This window comes from Zea mays, chromosome 5 (genome assembly GCF_902167145.1).
Source record: "Zea mays cultivar B73 chromosome 5, Zm-B73-REFERENCE-NAM-5.0, whole genome shotgun sequence".
NCBI classification, from domain to species: Eukaryota; Viridiplantae; Streptophyta; class Magnoliopsida; order Poales; family Poaceae; genus Zea; species Zea mays.
This window is the reverse complement of record NC_050100.1, coordinates 52,397,951-52,409,953: the sequence shown is the minus strand read 5'-3', so window position 1 is coordinate 52,409,953 and position 12,003 is coordinate 52,397,951. Positions and strand designations below refer to the sequence as shown.

The 12,003-nt window shown below is 42.6% G+C and overlaps 1 long non-coding RNA gene across 1 annotated transcript; it reads right to left on the bottom strand.

Annotated features, from left to right (window-relative positions):
• Nucleotides 1-1,794: 1,794 nt before the first annotated feature.
• LOC103626343 (uncharacterized) lies at nt 1,795-6,256 on the bottom strand. Its single transcript, XR_002748327.2, has 8 exons — nt 6,192-6,256; nt 4,775-6,093; nt 3,958-4,081; nt 3,805-3,842; nt 3,637-3,706; nt 3,111-3,264; nt 2,947-3,006; nt 1,795-2,852 (listed from the first exon to the last, which is right to left on the bottom strand). It is a non-coding gene; the product is annotated as an uncharacterized lncRNA (long non-coding RNA).
• Between the last annotated feature and the right edge of the window lie 5,747 nt (nt 6,257-12,003).

Genomic DNA, 12,003 nt, shown 5'->3' with positions numbered 1-12,003 from the left:
TCTCATTTAGGGGGAGTTTTGTTTAGTCAAAGGAAAAGCATTTGAAACAGGGGGAGAAATTTTCAAATCTTGAAAATGCTTCTCAAAATCTTATTCATTTGCCTTTGACTATTTGCAAAAGAACTTTGAAAAGGATTTACAAAAGAGTTTGCAAAAACAAAACATGTGGTGCAAGCGTGGTCCAAAATGTTAAATAAGAAAGAAACGATCCATGCATATCTTGTAAGCATTTAGATTGGCTCAATTCCAAGCAACCTTTACACTTACATTATGCAAACTAGTTCAGTTATGCACTTCTATATTTGCTTTGGTTTGTGTTGGCATCAATCACCAAAAAGGGGGAGATTGAAAGGGAATTAGGCTTACACCTAGTCCCTAATTAATTTTGGTGGTTGAATTGCCCAACACAAATAATTGGACTAACTAGTTTGCTCAAGTGTATAGATTATACAGGTGTAAAAGGTTCACACTCAGCCAATAAAAAGATCAAGTTTTGGATTCAACAAAGGAGCAAAGAGTCAACCGAAGGCACCTCTGGTCTGGAGGCACCGGACTGTCCGGTGTACACCGGACAGTGTCCGGTGCACCAGAGGACTCCAACTCAAACTGGCCACCTTCGGGAATTTCCAGAGGCCCTCGCGCTATAATTCACCGGACTGTCCGGTGTACACCGGACAGTGTCCGGTGCGCCAAGGAGGAGCGGCTTCAGGAACTCGCCTGCTTCGGGAATCTCCAACGGCTAGTCCGCTATAATTCACCGGACATGTCCGGTGTGCACCGGACTGTCCGGTGCATCCTCGGAGCAACGGCTATTTCGGCGCCAACGGCTACCTGTGGTGCATTTAATGCGCGCGCAGCGCGCGCAGAAGGCAGGCACGCCCATACTGGCGCACCGGACAATGAACAGGAGATGTCCGGTGTGCACCGGACATCCAGGCGGGCCCACAAGTCAGGAGCTCCAACGGTCAGAATCCAACGGCAGTGATGACGTGGCGGGGGCACCGGACATGTCCGGTGTGCACCGGACTGTCCGGTGCGCCATCGAACAGACAGCCTCCACCAACGGTCAAGTTTGGTGGTTGGGGCTATAAATACCACAACCACCCCCACATTCATTGCATCCAAGTTTTCCACTTCTCAACCACTTACAAGAGCTAGGCATTCAATTCTAGACACACCAAAGAGATCAAATCCTCTCCAATTCCACAAAAGGCTTTAGTGATTAGCGAGAGAGATTTGCCGTGTTCTTTTGAGCTCTTGCACTTGGATTGCTTCTTTTCTTTCTCACTTGCTCTTGTGATCAACATTCAATTGTAACCGAGGCAAGAGACACCAATTGTGTGGTGATCCTTGCAGGGAGGTTTTGCTCCCGGTTGATTTGAGAAGAGAAAGCTCACTCGGTCCGAGGGATCGTTTGAGAGAGGGAAGGGTTGAAAGAGACCCGGCCTTTGTGGCCTCCTCAACGGGGAGTAGGTTTGAGAGAACCGAACCTCGGTAAAACAAATCCGCGTGTCTCACTTCACTATTCGCTTGCGATTTGTTTTGTGCCCTCTCTTGCGGACTTGATTATATTTCTAACGCTAACCCGGCTTGTAGTTGTGATTACTTTTGAGAATTTCAGTTTCGCCCTATTCACCCCCCCCTCTAGGCGACTTTCACGTGTAAACTATTATTTTTATATATAATAATAATAATAATTCCATGGTTTTTTTGTTTTGTTTTGACCAACATCGACCTAGCTACCTCACTGTGTAAAGTTTGAAAACGGACCGACCAGTGAACAAAAGCAGGTGCTCTGTAAAATTAACTGATTGTTGGTTCGGATTTGTACCCGGAGTTCTTGCACGGCCTTAGGACACCCTTCGAGGAAGAAGATGGCGAGGGCGAGCACCATCGACGAAGTCTCGTGCCCCGCGAAGAGCAGGCTCAGCAAGAGGTCCAGGATCTGTTCCTTGGACAGGTTGGATTGCTTCAGGGCCCATCCAAGAAGGTCGTCCTCCTCCACGCTTGACTTCTCCCTGCTCATCTTCTCAAGCCTGTCCTCCATCTTCCTCTCTATCACTCCAAGTATGGACGCGCGTGACTACAAAAACACCCCCATGCACCACGGGCAACTGTACCATGTTATTTTGAGATCAACAAAAGTAAAACTTTTTTTCTAGTGCAAATAAATCATCTAATGTGTATGGAAAACATCGGAGACCATTACTATACTACTATCTTCAGGTGTTGCCTAACTGCCTATCGGTCTAGGGCCAATGTCTTGTTGCTAGCTCATAGCTCTATCTGTTTTTGAGAAAACATTGTCCTTGCTCATTCAGTCAGAGGTACAAAACTACAAATGACATGTATCTACCGCCAAAAGATGGATAGAGAGGGTTTCAATTTCCCTTCTCCCTTGCTCATCCATCTAATTAGTAAAACAGAATCGATGGATAAAAGTTTTATTAGATTTTTTTCTCAGGTATGAAGGATGCATGGAAATGATTGGCATGAGCTAACAAAAAAACAGCATTTGCTATTTTGTTTGACCGCTAATAAGTGCATGCGAATTATGAAGGTGCTAACAATCACCAGCTTATTAACAATGTCTCAAGTGCCGGTCAGCACTTGAATCATGATAAATGATGGGCTCTCCCAACGCATAATCATGTTAGGTTATGGAGACCTGATCATTGGTTTTCTCTTAATCAATAGTCTACAAAAAAAACTCCCTAAGAAATTAAAGAGAGCTGAAATCCCCACATGGAATTGTATGATGCAAAGATCCTGTGAATAAAGCAAAGCATGCATGCCGCGCCTGGGAGCAATCACTGAAGTTCATCTGAGGGTGACCTCATACAGGACCGGCACTGTGTACAATACCACAAAAACCGCATAAAGAAAGCCATAAGTGGATAACACTTCATAACACATCAAAGAACGTTAACAACGAACAACAATTACCTATGTAAGACAAGGTGAGAAAATTGCAGCAGCTCCCATGGACAGAAAGGATCCACAGTCCTGCAACCACCGGACAATAGAGATAAGCACATTAAATGCATCCAAAATGATTTGCCTTAATTAATAGAAGTCTATACAGAACAAAATCCTGCCAGTCAACATACAATCAAAAATTTCTTCAGTTGGTGGTCTTGGCCGATCACCCACAAGGTAGCCCACATGGCAGCATGTGTAGAACTAACACGACCAGATGGCAGGGGACGTCGCATTGTCCTTTTCATTTTAGCATCATTATTTATCTCAAATACTTTCAAATACCTGAGAGAAGGTGTTGATGATCAGAGAGAATACTGAGTTGTTTTGGGCAGCAAAAGAGAGTTGGCAACTTAAATTCAGTTTGATCTTGAAGCTAAAAGGACTCATAAACTACAAGAAATAAGACCAAAAACAAAAGAACTGCCAATGAGATTATTGGCAACTAAGCATTACTGCAACCATGAGAAGGAACCACCATTAGGTGTAACTTGACAATTAATAATTGAATATTAAGAATGGACCAAAATATCAACCCGTAGAAGTATCCCCTAGCTAAGTAGTATTGTAAGTCTTAGTGGGAAAAAGTAGGATTGTCATTAAAATGATATAAAAAATAAACACAAATAAATTAGTTATTGTCTTTTGATAATAGACCTCCAGTTGCTCGTGTAGCCGCTTCTGAACTTCCATTTGCATCTTTAGTGCCTCATTGATTTGCAATCCTCTAAACACATTTCAGAATATTTGTCAACCATGTAATTCATGAGAACCAGGCGCCAGCTAACATTTGGTACATGATACAAGTGAGAAAAAATCACTTACGGTACATAATCCTTGAACTTTCTTGCCGTCCTTGAAACCTACATGAGATGCCATCGAACCAAGAGGGAAGAAAATAGCTATTCAGATCCTGTGTTTCACATAAGGAAAAGGAACAGGAGGAAGAAAAAACTTGAAGGCCACAACAATATTCACCTTCAGCATGAGAGTCTGGTACATACTTTGCAAGGCGATACTTCTACACAAGCACCAAAGAAATGAAAATATTGGTTGCAATCAAGCATCTTGTAATGAAAATGTAATCTTGTAAACTGTGTACCTAGAAAAATAAAAAGAATCAACAATTGAAGATATTTTGAAATAGAGGAAATATTTATTTAGTATCAAATTCGTTAGAAAAACATTGTAACCCAAAATAATGAATGAACACGACAGTAATGACCATATCTTGACCGGAGGGAGTACACATTTGTTTATGGATAACTTCAATGGAGCTACCAACACATAGAAAAATCTTTGAGCTGATACGGACAATGTTATTAGAACAGTTCAAATAGTCGGCGGTATCAAAAGGCTGTCTTGGAACATGATCCGCCTGGGTTACCATGTTGGGGCTAGATTTACAGACTCGAAGACGTGCAACATAAATCGACGATAAAATCAAACAACTAACATCGAACCAAAAAGTAGCCCTGACACAACCAGTGTCCCTAAACTAACTTAACCTCCTCTAACACTCAATTAGTCCCTGCTTGAAAACATTCATTGGTCAAAGTCCAGGGCACCAAAAAAATAATAGTCCAGGTCTACTGATGATTCTAGCAGAGCAATGTATTCTGAACCTCTTAAATGAACACTGAAGAAAGCCGAAACGCAAGCATATGCAAAAGGTATATGTTTCAGTCTTTCTATATTTATAAAATGTGTCGCTGTAGAGAGCTTCCCCAATAGTTTTTCCTGTAAAAAATTGTCGATCTTATATGTATAACGAAAGTGTATAAAAAGTCCATACCTTTTGACACTGCATAGAATTTCAACCCAATGTGCATACATATAGATAAAGATGCAATACTCCGATTGTCAGAAGTTACGTGTTCAGTCAGAAGAATTCTGAAGAGAACTGATCCTGATATGATGATTCGACAGTAGAAGAATTCTGATATGATGATTCGACCGTTGCTTGAATTTGCATCCAACTAAGAATATACGTGGACAACATTTTCCCGAAGCCGTGAGTCAGACAGTAGAAGAATTCTGATATGATGATTCCTGACAGTTTACCAAATTATGAAATGGGTTCCACAGAGTGGCACAGCTACCTGGACCTACCTGATTCCGTTCAAACATGGCCTTGGCATACTGGAACCTGCAGGAGAGAACTGATCCTGACAGTTTTGGTTTGACCAGTCAAGTCACTGATGTCTCAACAAATTGTGTACGTAATTACTATTTCTTTAGGGGAAGAAATAAGACGACTATAACAAGCTCTATTTCTTAGCATTTCATCCTAGATGGCCTCGGGCGTTGCGTAGCGGGCGCGCTGCTGGTTGTTGCACGAGCTCGCTGATGCTGCGATGAGAATCTGGTTGTTGCTGATCTTTCCAACTCGTTTGGCAGATCCCTCAGCCTCACTGTTTTGTTGCTGAATTCGCCGTTCGTAGGGTACGCTGAAGAGGTTGGTGTCGACTACCTTCGCCACGGTGCGCCGCCGAACACAATTACTTCGTTGATGTCCGCAAGTATTTATCAGAGGAGAGTTTGTCGGGGGATCGATCTGACATCATATTAAGCACGCAACAGGCATGTTTCGCCATTCGATTTATTTCGTTAGTGTATGAACCACATAAAAGCTTATGAAGCTATTTTAATCTTGTTCTCAAAACTGAGAATAGCCTGCTGGAGGGGAAGAGGGTCCCGGCCCGTTCGATGAAGACGGGTGGGCACCGAGCTGCCTGGCCACTCCATCCTACTGCTGACCTACTCCTACCTCTATCATCACCTCTTCCCCATCTACAAGCAAAGCTTTGGATTATGCTCCAATTTTTTTTCCTTTTTAAATGCAAAACACCACCTTCTAGAAGCCATGACCAAACACCGTGTTCTCCAGCCATCCGAACTCCAAAGACAAGGAGGGTGGGGAAGGGGGTCAAGAGAGTTCCTCACTTGGTGAAGATGAAGAAGGATGGGGCAGCGAGCTCTGCCACGTGGTCACGTTAGCGACGATGCCCTCATTGCCGGAGAGGAGGAAGGCTTTGTCCACCGCGAAGGGCTCTCGATCGGATCGACGCCTTCGTGCCGCGGGCAGCGTGCACGGCCCACCATATTCACAACCTACATTAGTCCCGTCATCAGAAATACAGAAGCGAAAATATCAAAGGGCAAAATTAACACGACATTCAAAACATCATAAATTCGAGCAAAGTTGTTACCTTGAATACTCTAACCATCAGGGGAAAACAAATCTACAGATACATTTGAAAACCTGGAGAAGTAGCTAGCAATCAGTGAACAACGCCCATCATTAGAAAGACATGAGTGACAATATCAAAAGGCACAAATGGACAAGGCATTCAAAACCTCACAGATTTGAGAAAATTTATCACTTGGCGGAGAGCAAGGAGGAGCGCACGCGTCTTCCCCATAGCGGCGCCCCCATGGAGGTGAAGCTAAAGCGCTGGTACAGGCGCCAAGAGTCGAAGGAGGTTCGTCGCAGCTCGCAGCGGCCCGATAACACCTCGAGGAGAGCGTCGACGATGCTCAGCTCATGCTCCCCTTCCTCCAGCTTCGCACCGGCGGTGGGGACGGGTTGGCGTCTGGGCGTCGATTTGGGCTTGGGGTAGGGAGATGGCTGCGCTGCGTGGAGAGGAGGCGAGGCGAGGCTGGGACTAAGGCAGTAGCGACGAGGGAGCCGGTTCCTCTGACGTACTGCAGGGGGCAGTAGGGTCACTGCGCGCGGGCCCTGTCGCACGCGGGGGCCACGCGGCAGTGCCCACCCCCCACGTCAGAGGATCTCGTTCCAGCGGCGGGATGGGAATGGAACGCGACACGCAGACCCAGAGTTGGATTGGAGAAAACATTTTTGAGTCCGACGCCCTGCGCACGCGTCCGCACGCGTGAGGCCAAGTGCCCGCCAAGCGCGGGGAGGCCTCCAACCCGCGTCGGGTTTTAATACTTTATTAGATGGCGTGTGACAATCAAAAAAAACATGTACATGGGTAAAAACTATAAAAATTGGAGAACTATTTTTTGAATTTAATCGGATTTGACCAAATATATATCAAATAAAAAATCATAATAGAAAGCTAGCGTAATAAAAAAATCTACAATAGAAATTTGATACAAGTTTGACTCAATTTAAATGTGACTTTTGCCTACAATTAATCTTGTGTGCCAGATACTTATGTGATGTTTGGATTGATTAATCAATCCATTCTATATAAGCTGGTGCATCATATTTTTCTTTCAAAATTTGTGTACAGTACACTCATTCCTCATGTTATTACTAATATTAGCCTATAGGGAATACAACGGTGATGGACTAAATTATTCCATTCCACAAACTAAACAAGAAAGTGAGTAGTGATATGATGATGGACTACCTCATTCCTCAAACCAAACATGCTATTCATAAGCTAATTTTGATCCTCAGCATATCCTATTCGTTGATTACTCAATGGATACTATTATGCTTTGGTGTTTTCTTTTGTCTGCATGACATTACACTCCACCACATGCCCATTTTGCCCATGACTACTTATTCTTTTACCTCTTTTTTTCCTTAAGACTGGTGTCATTTCTCTCATGACTCATTGTTGATCTGAGAAACAAATTGGTTGACATGTATAATCGACATGAGCACGAGGCCTCCTTCGAGGTAAAAAAATCAGTCATCGACTGCGGCAACTCGACCAGATTCATAAGATGTCAAGTATGAAAACCAACTGCCAGACAGTGATTTGACACACTTAAACCCATATAAACCCAGGGGTCTAATGAAATCCCCAAGGATCTCAAAATTTTCCTTCGCAACCAAGATCATATTAAATTAGCATTCGCTGCATCGCGTGATACAACATTCCACAAAAAAATAAAGTAGATCAGAGTAAATTAGAGTTATTACAACTTAGTCGGCAAAAAGGCCCAAATGTAACATAATAAAGTAGTATCACCCTCGTGATAAGTTTTAGCATAAGCTTTTGTTCAAGTAGAGCCCACAACACATGTGGGGTTTTCAAAATACAGTGCTAACAATAGGGTTGTCAACCCACCAAAAGCATGAGAGAAGAATGGAGAAGCCATGCCCATGCTCTAGTCATCTCATGTAGCCGGGTATAAGAAGTGCTCACAATATCCATAAAACATTTGGCCATCTGCAACAACATGGGAATAGAACCCTGAGTACCGGAATGTACTCAGCTAGACTGACCCGTCCAAAACCAGGAAATAAGAAAGTAAAAGACACCAAGGATCATGCAAAGCTTTATTTGGAGCTGGCTCTTTACTTTGTAAGAGTGGAAAGATTAATGTAAGTATTAACAGCTTAACTGGGTTATCAAATTTATTAACCAATTTTTAGCATTTCAGTGTTATTACTTATTCTGTTGTGATTCTAGATTAGCACCTATTTATCTAAGTGAACCTTGCCAATTCACTATAAATCTAATTATGACTTTAGTGATGAATCAAGCTAAGCAATATTGTTGATGATTAACCAAACAAGAGTAACCCAACCCTTAATTTTAATCGTTAATGTCCTCATCCTTAATCCCTATCATCCTTCTCATAGTGATCATTGTTCTTACTACGATGAGATAGCTCAAGTCAAGTGCTCACTATCTAGGAGCGATGGCGATTCGAATCATTTACTGACCAGCTGGTGGGGTATTCCTAACACAAACCACACTCACAGTACTTTGTGAGATACGGTCACCACCATACCTATTTCAGAAGTACCCTGACTGCACACCACGGTTCGACAGGGCCATCATATCTAGGGACCTCCCCACTACCAAAGGGTCAAGGCGCCACCATAACCTTGGATTAACTCGTCGTGTCCCCATCGCTCCTCATCCACACCAATAGGTGCACCCAGTGAGGTCGAATCCGGCTGGAATAGTACTCTAGCTTCACGGTCGGAACGAGTTATCCGGCCAGCTAAGTGATTAGGCATAAATTCAACATGACTCGAGGGACCACAACAGCACGGTTATTAATCAACATAGGTGGGATCACTAGGGCCTAACACACCCCATAAGACTCTACTCGGTCTCAATTTAACCATCATACTATTATGGATATTTCCCAATGACTCTACCCAAATCAAGAATAAAATAACCACCTATATCTCGCAGGTGACAGTAATCCCTTGACTTCTACCGTCTAAACAATCCTAAGCATTTTAAGCGTACTCAAATTAACTAGGTGACAAGGATAGGATAACAAAGGTAATCAAGGATAAATGCAACAATTGTTTCCAAACAACTCCTACAACCTAATGAAACAAACATAGGCAGGTAGTAAATAAATCAATTGTTGCAAACGGTAGTAATTAGATGCCGAGACTCACCCACTACACCATGACACAATTTTAGCGTCAAACATCTGACGGTAAAAATAGATGTTTGGCGACAGCGAGTATGTCACAAAATAATACCATCACACTATCTGTCGGTAATTATTGCGTTGGCGTCAACAAATCTGTCGGTAATAATTTCGAGCTATTGTGGCGGTTCATCCGTCGGTATAAATGATTATGCGTGGCACACCGACTGTCGGGAAAACATATGATGTCCCAATTAAGCTCTTGCCCACTGTCGGGAAAACATATGCTGTCCCAATTAAGCTCCTGCCCATGCCCTGGCCTGTGGGCAGCACACTGCAAGCCTAAAAGGCAACAAAAAAACTAGAGCAACCCATAATTCGAACCCAACACCATTTGCTCCGAAGCAACGACTCAAACCAGCTGATATAGAGTTCATTTGTGTTATATGGTGGAGAAATATTTTTAAGAAGTAAGATCTATAGGAATAAATTAATGAATCGTTTTTCCCTGGCCGAAGCGCTCTCTCTTATTCCTGTACGCGTCTTCTCCGATCCGTGAGATTTATTCATATCCACCGCTGCCAAACACCTAAACCACCGTCCCGCCGTAAACCACCGCGCCGCCGCCCCCGACACCGTCTTACTTCACCCTGTTCTTGCCCCTTGAGACTCGGGCCTCCAGCCGCCTGTCCTGTGGTGCGTAGATGTGTTCTTGCTCATGTAGGATCTTTGATCTCTTGTTGCTCGGCTAATCAAAATGGAAGCGCCGCCATCTCTGAACTTCGACCACATGCGACGGCGGATGCTCTGCGCCGACGCGTCCTCCTCCGGTCCCTCCCCCATCGACCACCGCAGCACCACCCAATGTTGTGCCCTATGACCGTGCGGTGGTGTAGTCTGCTGCTGGTGCCCAAGACTGAAGAAAGATAGTTCAGGTTTCAGAATATTTATTAGTGCCATTGTAAATTTGTGATAAAAAATTTATGGTGAAGAACTGAAGATATTTATTTGTGTTTGGCATAAGTCTGCTGCTGCTGCTAGCGAGGACGAGGGCGGGCGCCGTACCAACAGAAGGAGAAGTGCGTGAACAACGCTTGGACGACATCCATTGATCAGTGGTAATCTTTACTTGTTACTTTTCCATCTCCTGTTGATTTGCACCGGAAAAAACTAATTAATTCAACTTTTATCTTTGATACTTGTAATGATTCCCTCTTTTTTACCCTTTTTGCACTTACATTATGAAGCTGTGAAGGGTACATTTCATCTTATATTTGTTAAGGTACAACATGGATAAAAGGTGGATGAATGAACCTAGGTATATTTCTAACAATGTACTACAAACCATTATTTTGTAGTAATCACCTTTGACCAACATATTGTTATTGTACCTAATATTTATAGGCACACGAAGGTCAACATAGATGGGGTAGCTGGATTTATTGAGTTTGCATTTAGCAATTCTATAGGTGGAAACAAAATTCTATGTCCATGTAGAAAATGTGTTAATTCTCTATGGAAAGATGAAAATGAAGTTCGTGCGCACTTGATATGTGATGGCTTTAAAGAGGGATACAAAAGGTGGACTTATCATGGGGAAAGAGACTTTGTGCCTATTAATAGTCATGACTACACTGATATAGAGGCTGTAAACAATTTAGATGAAGATGACATAGCCAATTTGGTTCATGACTTAGCTGGTGGTCTAGATGATAAAGGGGATTTTGAAGTATCTGATGGTTTAGATGAAACTGATGTAGATTTAGAAGCCATCAATTAGTTAGCGATAGATAATACCCAAGAGCTATACCCAGGGTGTAAGAAGTTCTCAAAGTTGCATTTCTTAATAAGAATTCTTCACTTGAAATTGCTTGGAGGGTGGACAGATAAAAGTTTTGATATGCTACTAGATCTACTAATGGAGACTTTCCCTGGTGGCTTAGCATTGCCAAAAAAATTCAATGAAGCAAAGAAAGTAATTAAGTGTCTAGGACTCGGGTATATCAAAATTGATGCATGTGAAAATGATTGTATTTTGTTTAGGAAGGAGTATGCTAAGTATGATGCATGTCCCACATGTGAAAGGTCACGCTGGAAATAAAAAAGGATAAGTTTAAATGGAAAACGTGTACACAAGGTTCCATGCAAAGTTCTTCGTTATTTTCCTATAAAAAGAAGGCTTCAGAGGTTATTTCTGTCATCTAAGATAGCAAGTGACATGAGGTGGCATGATGAGGAGCGTATACAAGATGGATTACTAAGGCATCCTGCAGATTCACCTCTCTGGAAGGATTTTGACCAAAAGCACCTAGTGTTTGCTTCTGACAGTCGCAACATTAGACTTGCTTTAGCTATAGATGGTTTTAATCTGTTTAGGTCCATGAATGTTAGCTATAGCATTTGGCCTGTTATTCTCATCCCATATAACTTTGCACCATGGTTGTGTATGAAGCAAACGAATTTCATTATCTCATTGCTCATTCCAGGCCGTAGATCTCCTGGTACTGATATAGATATTTATTTTGAGCCACTAATTGATGATCTGCTAGATATGTTTGTTGAAGGGGTGAGAACATATGATTCTGCAAAGCATGAGTATTTTCAATTATGTGCTGCAATAATATGAACCATATCTGATTATCCAGGCCTAGGGTACATTGCAGCATGTACTACATCAGGTGAAGTAGCATGTATTCAATG